This window comes from Chlamydotis macqueenii, chromosome 2, assembly GCF_036417535.1.
Source record: "Chlamydotis macqueenii isolate bChlMac1 chromosome 2, bChlMac1.mat, whole genome shotgun sequence".
In the NCBI taxonomy this organism is placed as follows: domain Eukaryota; kingdom Metazoa; phylum Chordata; class Aves; order Otidiformes; family Otididae; genus Chlamydotis; species Chlamydotis macqueenii.
In genome coordinates, this window is record NC_141557.1 from 113,178,500 (window position 1) to 113,187,046 (window position 8,547).

General features: G+C 48.9%; 1 protein-coding gene across 3 annotated transcripts in view; it reads right to left on the reverse strand.

The window, feature by feature from the left end:
* Positions 1-1,119, reverse strand: part of ESCO1 (establishment of sister chromatid cohesion N-acetyltransferase 1) — a 35,840-nt gene extending 34,721 nt beyond the window's left edge. For all 3 annotated transcript variants that reach the window (XR_015257681.1, XR_015257680.1, XM_086740709.1), the window contains exon 1: positions 997-1,119. The gene's annotated coding sequence lies outside the window, so the exon portion shown is untranslated. The remainder of the gene's footprint in view (positions 1-996) is intronic.
* Between the last annotated feature and the right edge of the window lie 7,428 nt (positions 1,120-8,547).

Here is an 8,547-nt window from a genome sequence, read left to right on the forward strand (position 1 = left end):
AAAGCCGAAAATACAATCCTTCCCTCAGCAGTATTGCTTCTCAGGGCACTGACAAATACACTCTCCTCCCACAAAGAGAACTAGCTCTTTAATAGTCATTTCTTCCCTACTAATACTTTGCACAGCAGAGCAAGGACTTTTCCAGACCTTCAAGAACTGGCAGTTTCTGCCCTGAGGAAGTCCCCTCCAGTAAAAGCCAGACTATGGAAAGAAAGGAAGACACAGAAGTACAAGAAAAAACTACATAGCAACCATAGGTTTTGGTGCAAGAAGTAGATGAAAAACAAGAAAGACGGAACTCCCACACCCTCAAGTCCTTAAAACAGGGGCGAGCCCTTGGTCTCGGCAGAGGCTGGGGGCCCAGCTGCCTGACAGGGTGCGGGGGTCCCACACACGGGCCTCCCTCGCTGACTGCCACGACAGAACCTCGCCGCCTTCACGCGAGGTTGAGAACCCGCTCCCGGCGGAGACCCCTACAACGGGACTCAAGAGGAAGGAAGAAAAGGGAAGGCCTCCGAGCGTGGCCCAGTGTCATCCGCCTCGGCGCCCCGCCGTGACAGCCCTTCTGGAGCAGGGCCTGGCGGGGAGCCCCCAAACCCGGCCAAGCGCTTCTCAGGCCAAGGCAAGCGCCACCGAGGGGCAAAGCGGAGGCTGCGGAGAAGAACCTGCACACGGCAGGGCGCGACCCGCTCTCCCTCCAGCTCCCACTCGCGAGTGGGTATCGCCCGCTCACTCCCACCGCGATCGCGGAGACAAGCGGCGGCGGCCGGAGGCAGGCCCGAGCCGGGCGAGGCAGGCCCGAGGAGGAGACGCCGGCCTTTCGGCCCCGAGGCGGGGGCAGTCGGCACCTCTCCGCGCCAGGACGGGCAACTGGCCACGGAGCCAGGGGGGTGAAAAGCCGACGGGAGCCGTTGGCACATGGGGCGGGGGGTGCAAACTTCCTCATTTCTACCGCCCCCCTCCCCCCCCCGCCTCCAGCGCGAGGCAGCCGCTTACCTCGCGCGAGTGTCAGCGACGCGCCGGCAGCGCGAGCCGCCCTCCTCGCCAGCTGCGAAACGGGGTGGGGGGGGTGGGGGGAGGAGGGGGCGGAGCGGAGGCGCGCGACGGGGACGGGAGGGGGCGGGGAGGGAGCGCGCTCGCGCGCGCGCGCGGGGGGCCGAGACGGGTAGGCGAGCGGGGCGCGCGCAGGCGGCTGCGGCGGCGTCGAGGTCAGCGCGACTCGCGCCCCCTTCCTCTCGCCCGGCGAAGCGGCCGGCCCCGGCCCCGCTCACATCCGGGCACCGCGGGAGCCCCGCCCCCTCCACCGCTCGATCCGCCCCCTGCCGTCGGAGACGAGACACTTCCGGCGGGTACCGGGTGTCCGCGGGGGTGGTTGTCAGCTGTGTGCGCCTGCGCAGCGGGCGCCGGAGCCGTATTGGGTTGCGTGAGGGGAGGGCTGCGAGCAGTCGCTTTCAGGGCCTCTTTGCCGGACCCGGCTTCGCGGTGGGACCCGCTGTCCGTGGGGGGAGAGATCTGACCCCACCACCTCAGCTGGTGCCCGGCACTGCCCCTCCTCCCGTCCGGCATGGCAGCGTTAATCCCAGCGGCTCGGACAGCTCACACCGGCCCGGGTCCGGGTTGGGTGTAAAGCCCTATCCTCTGCCGTTAGGCTCCTCGCCTGCCAAAAAGCCGAGGGGGAAAGCAGCACTGCGTGCTGACAGGCCAGTGCTGCTGAAGTGACTGTCGTGACAGCCCGCAGTGTGGCAGTGACACCCCGTGACTGCAAAGCGAAAAATCTTCCCCAGTCCCACGCTTCCCAGTAGTGGTGGTGTTACAGCAGTATGTGGTTGCAGCAGCATTTCTTAAGTGTTTGTGGGCGACCTCTCACAAATACATTTGGAAATCCTTCTAAAGATAGGTTTGGTGCTGTTCTGGAAGCGGTCTCTGCCCTCACACCACCTTTGGAAACTTCTCTGAAGATACAAAAGTAGATTTTGGGGTTACTGGGCATTTCCTGCTGATCAACTTTGTTTTAGGTGCACAGACAGCAGTCGGTCTCCTTAACGCAGGTGCAGCACTGTGCCAGTGTGTGTTGCTTGAGTGTAAAAGCAAGACAGATGCTCATCTGTGTCTCAGAGACTAAAGAGGCTTGCTGGATGTGTGCTGGTCCTGTGCAGGATCTGCTTCTCCAGAGCAGTGAGTTCACTTGTGAACTGCGTGTTCAAGTACAGTGAGGTTTTCCCAAGTTTGGTAGTAAGCCTGCAGATGCTGACTAGCTGGTTTAAAAGTTGCATTCTGCACTCCATTTCTGTTGTAGTTTAGCCTCACTATGGACCAAGCTACACAGCCTCTTGCTCACTTTTGCCACCCTCTGAGGGAATGGAGGAGAGATAATATAAAAAAAAAAAACCTTGAGATTTGAAATAAGGGCAAGGAGACACCATTCAAGTTACAGGCAAAACAGGCTGGACTTGGGGAAAACTATTTCAATTTAATTAATAATAATAAAACCAAAGCAGGTCTATGACAATGATAAATAAGGATAATGAGAGAGCAGGACAGTGAGAGAGAGAACAAAAACAACTTCCCTCCACCCCTCCCTCTTCCTGGGCTTAACTTCATTTTAAGTTTTCTCTACCTCCTTCCCCTCATGGCACAGGGGGGAAGAGGGAGTGGGGGTTACGGTCAGTTCACCACACGATATTTTTTGCCTCTCCTTCCTCCTCGGGGGAAGAACTCCTCACATTGCTCTCCTGCTCCAGTGTGGGGTCCCTCCCACGGGCTACAGTCCTTTTTGAACTGCTCCTGGTGCGGATCATTTTTCTCTGGGGTGCAGTTCCTTAAGAACTGTCTGCCCCAGCATGGGCCCTCCACGGGCCACAGCCTCCTTTAAGCATCCATCCGCCCTGGCGTGGGGTCTTCCACGGGCTGCAGGTGGATCTCTGCTTCTCCGTGGACCTCCATGGGCTGCAGGGGGACAGCCAGCCCCACCATGGGCTGCAGGGAAATCTTATCAGGAGCAGCATTACTCCTCCCCCTCATTCACTGACCTTGGTGTCTGCAGCTGTTCCTTCACAAAAAATTCTTCATAATCAGGCTCAGTTAGATGCCTCTCTTGTTCTCTTCGCATTTCCCCTCTTTAGTTTCTGCAGCCAGGCCAGGCTGAGTCAGGCCCAGACCACTGCCCAGTGGGAGGCCAGAGGGTGAGGGCCCCAAGGCCTAAGAGGCTTGCACCTTCCCCTCTCTGCCCCTTTTTCTTCCTCTTTATTTTTCCCCTTCTTAAATGTGTTATCACAGAGGCGTATCACTGAACATTCTGTCACCAATTGGCTCGGCCCTGGCCACCGGCAGGTCTGCTGTAGACCTGGCTGAGTCCCCTGAACAAAGGGGAAACTTGTAGCAGCTTCTCACAGAAGCTGCCACTGTAGCCATCCCTGCTACACAAAACTAGCACAGTTTCACAACTCATTCTATAGCATAACCATGTATTTGTGATTTTTTTTTTCTATTATCTGGGATATTTTACTCTTTACTATACTGGGTAATGGATTTGTACCTCATCTAACCTTGCGTTGAGGCTTCATTGCCTCAGGATATTTCCACGTCTGAGACTATGTCTACATTGGCAAGTAATAAGAGGAGTTATGAGTGAAAGAAGGGGAGCTGAGGATTTGACATCACACCACTGATGTTCCAGTTCCAACCAGCTTTAGCCTAGTCCTGCGGATGCAGTGACCGATAGGGTTGGAACACGCTGGGTGTGTTCTGAGGATGTATCTGTGAGTTTGTTTTCCTTCAAAAGGAATCCATTATGCACACGCAAAGACCCTGCATGACAAGTGGGAACGATCAGAAAGTTTCCTTCAAAAGTGCGCTGCTGATCCTAACTCAAATACCAATGTAGAGATCCCTCCTGTGTACGTAGTGCACTCCATCCATATTACAAGGCTAGGGCTAACCTGAAGTGCATCCTACTGGAAATGCATATGGTGCGTGTGTCGGGATCTCAACACTAAGCAGCTTTGCTGTGCATATTCAGTCCTGTTGGTATGTTCTACTTGCTAACATAGGCACAGTCTCAGTTTATTTGAGTGTAAATTTACATGGTGATTTGTATTCATCGCTACGTCAGAACGACTGGAGAACAGTGTAATGAACCTTGGCATTAGCCAGCCAATAAATGACTGTGAAAGGTGTTAGAAGTAAAGTTTTTGAATGGCAGCATGTGACAGAGTTTCTCCCAGAGATTTCTGATTTCCTGAGCGGTTTTCTGGTTACAGTTTGCTGATCTAACAGACAGAGACCGCACCAGTATTTTAGTACTTGGAAGCCACACAGCATAGAAGTTCTGCAAATACGCTGTTGTTAATGTTTGAAGTATTTAAAAAGTAGTTGTTTTGATTTTTTATAATAAACTTTTTAGGCCTTTTTAATAATCCTCCAAACATTTTATTAATTTCTATAGCTATTACATTTATGGGATTAATTGTTGGAAATTGCAGTCAAGTTGCTAAATAGTGTAAACATTTTTATATGAAGAGCCAATTACCTGGAAGATATTTTGTTCTGCCTGTAAATTTTTTTTTGTCTCTTTATTAACTGCCTTCTTTTATAAGTCTTCTTTGTGGACACACTTAATTGAAGCACATTTTGTCCTAGACAAATTGAAATTTTCAGCAGCTGCAGTTTTTGAAAAAGCTGATAGGAGGAAAGCTTGCTATAGCAAGCTCTTCTTTAATGCATGATAATCTGCTGTGACTTTACAATGAAGACAGCAACATGTGGTCTCCTGCTTTCCTACAGTAACCTGCAGAATACTTTCCAAATGAAGGATACTTTAATCACTGAGTTGTCTGCAAATTTCCTGGAGGCTGATAAAAGCATTTCTTTATGTCATCTTAACTTTGTAAATGTAACACAATGTTTTCGCGTCCCTCTTTCTTAGGAACATGAACCAAGTAAAGCTAGATTTTCTCACATCCTTCCATGGAATGGTGATTTGCTGTACCTCAGGGAAGTAATAAAGAAACAGGCATTCTTATAAAGCATTAAATTCCAAAACTTGGAAAAACTTAATTGATGGGATAGAAGAATATGAGTAAACTTCCAGTTTTCCACAGAAGGTGGCAGCATTTTGAAGCTCTGATGTCAGTGTGAACTTGCTGGCAAATGTCATTTTGCTGAAAGAACACAAACTTTACAAAAATTTACTCTCCTCAGAAGCTGCGGTGAATATGAAGATGAGTGCTTGGGCATGGATTTGCTGTAGAACTAGGGGACCTGGGGAGGGAGGAGGAATTGCATTCACGTAGGTGAAGTATGTGGATAGGACAGATTTAACCCTCAAGGGATTTTATGTTAATTTAGCCGTGTTTACCACCACTGTAATACTGCTGGAGTGCCTCTTGTCTTTAGCTAAGTGAAAAATGACTTGCATCTAGATTATGCTTTTTTTTTTTTCACAGGAGCAATAACTCACCTGATACATGAGTCATCAGAGAGTGGGCTACAGCTTCAGGAGATGCAGTGACCCGGTGTCAGAGCTGTCACCAAAAAGGGCAAGCCTCTCCCACTATTTTCTCCACTTTATTTCCCAACTCTCAGCAGTGTGCTCGAACGCCTTACCTCTTGCCATGCTCCGTCTAGCACCTGAGGCAGGTGAACTCTGTAGGCAAGCAAATTTAACTCACTGACTGGCAAAAAATTAACTCAATGGAAAAACTGGATCATAGTCTGCTGAGGCAAGGAAGGCTGAGGACCATATGGCTGGAATAAGGGAGGAGAAGAAGAACCACAGCAGGGGAGGAGGAAGAGCAAGCCTTCCCCTTTTGCCATGAGGGAGCTGTTAACATTGGCAGCTGCTTGTGAAACTCCAGCCTAAGGGTGGGCTACATAGTTAAGAGGGTTGAGCTCTTGATCCCAAGCTCAATCACAGCAGTCCTTCAAGCACACAGATCTTGCAGCCCCATTTCACATGGCAACACAGGCCCAACCAGCCCTGCTGCTTATCAGGCATCTCATCTGAGCCAGGAATGGGTGACTGACAACCAGGAGCTGCTTAAAGCTCTCAGCTGTAATTAACCCTGCAAGCACTCCTAGTGCATCAGAGGAATGCGTCAGACTGGTTAGCTAAGGCCACGTGTAAGGCTGAGTTAAACTAGTGCTTTTCTAATCACTAAATGTATAGATCCTTTAAGGGACTGGAAGAGCAGCTGAGGCAGCATAGGGCCCTGGTTTCCATCCATTCATCAGATTTTTTGAAAGTCCCTCTGCCATCATCCAGGAAGAAGGGAGAGGCTGGATTATTGTGTCTCAGTAGAAAAGGACAGGAAAACTGGATCCCTCAGAGAAAGGTGTTTGCCAATGAAGAACTGCTGGCTCTTGTGGCTGCTGGTGGTTTTGGCAGATTTTTCCTTTTCTTCTGTTGGAATGAAAATTAAAAAAGGGTGGCTGAGATATTCTGCAGCAGATTGGCTTGCAGGGAGTTATTTTCCTGGCTAGCAAGAAGCACTACTAGCCTGTTGAGGGGAGGGGATCCAGCATGTATACTGGAGGTGTTTGGAAAGCCCCAGGAAGATTCTATTGGGCTTTTTTATACCTTCCTTCTTTCTTCTTCATTGCCTTGAGCATTATAAGGCTCTTTTTGACCAGCTGGCATCCTGGTATGAGAACCACAGCACATGGCTCAGGCTGAAGGATGCCTGTGCGTGACGGCAACTCAGTGACTCGGGGAATGAATGTTTCATCTTTTTTTTCACAGGGTGAGGGTGCATTCAGCTGAAGCGGCCTGGGGAGAGCACGGTGTGCTTGCTCATGAGCTAAAAGTCCTCTTCCTGGCAGGGCTAAGTCATTGGCATGAGCCAGGTAGCTGCAGGAGTTGTAAGTGAAAGAGGCAGTTCCCCTATGAAATTCCTGTGTAGATGGTGCATGGGACAATGGAGGTTGGAGGGGGTGCCCTGACTGCCTGGAGTTAAAGAACTTTACAAGGGATCTAGCTCTGAAAGTGGGGGGGGGGCACTTTAAAAATGAAGGTGGAGGGGAAGTCAGAGTTGGGGTATTTTTGTTTTGTTTTTGTTTAGTGCTTTTCTTTTTGCAGGGAGGCAGGAAAAAAAAACTGGACTGGGACTTGTCTAGTTTGCTCTGAATGCTGAATGTGAGATTTTTTTCGGGGATTGGGGGCAGCAGGGATAGAAAGGACTGTAGACTACATCTGGAGGGAAGGGTGGTGGTTTGTTTGCAGAGATTTGGAGACAGGACAGACAGTGGAGATATATGTGTGTGAGTGGTGCATAGGGGTCCAGATGATTACATAAAAAGGAAAGGGGGCCGCTGTCTGAAACATTTGTGAACTGCTGAGATAAGCAAGCTGCTTCATTCTGTTGACTTGAAGGGCTAAAACACTTGACTACTAGATCGCAGTTGGAAATGGCAACTTGCAGCAGGGAGGAGGTAAGGAGGAGCTTCCTAAACCACATCTGGGGAGTAATTCTTGAAAATGGAGCCCTTTTCCAATCTCTCTAACGGTCAGTGTAGGCCTCAGCAATCAGCATGTTGATGTCTAAAGCGTGATACTTGGTGCCATACTGATAGGACCATGAAGACCTGCCTGGAGTCACCAGCACTTTATTGACATTTTCTCAACACCAGCTCCCTGTAGAGTTGTAGACTGTTCTCCTGTTCTCCGTAGCCGATTCTGCTAAGTCTTGTAAACAGTGCGGTTATATGTCCTGGTTTCTAAAAAGAGCATTAATCCTGCTTCTGTTTGGTGTGAAATGTATACCATAGGTTAGTTTCTCTGCAGTCATAGAACCATATTTTTCTATTTGAAATTTTCCGTTTTTCTAGGTATATTTGACATGAGTAGACATAATAAATTACACCTTAAAATCTTGTTCTTTATCATCTGCTACTAAGACAGCTAAGGTGGTTTCTGGGTAACGGAAGGCCTCACAGATAAAAAGAACTGTACCTTGTGTTGACTCCAAGAGCAAATTGAGAAGAGGTGGATGTTTTGGAGCACATATATAATATGTACTGTTTTAAGCAGGGAGATTGGACTAGACAATCTCTAGAAGTCCCCTCCAACTTCAAATACTATGTGATTCTGAAGTAGGAAGAAAATTGTCTTTGAGATGTCTGCAACCTTTGTGACTTGGAATTTCATTTTCATTATACTCTATCTTTCCAGGAATTAGTACATTGATAACTAACGATTTTCTCCCACCTCCAACATTTCATATCACTGTTGCTGTCTGGATACTCAGATCGCACAAAAAGTCAAATAAAGACCCTATGAATTCACACTGTTTTGAACAGAGGGCACATTCTGGAGTCAGTATTTTGGCTCACTGGTGAAATTCTGTGTACAAGATATTACATAGCAAAAATGTTTATGGTACTTCTTGCTAGCTTGTGTGTCCCCTCCAAGAACTGAGGTAAGTGTCTGCATTATATGTTTCAGAAAACCTGACTGGGAAAGCTTGAAGATATCTATAGTAAAATTTGGTTGTTGACACTTTGTACACTGTGCTTTAAACAATACATTTTCCCTAATGGGGTGTAAGGAAA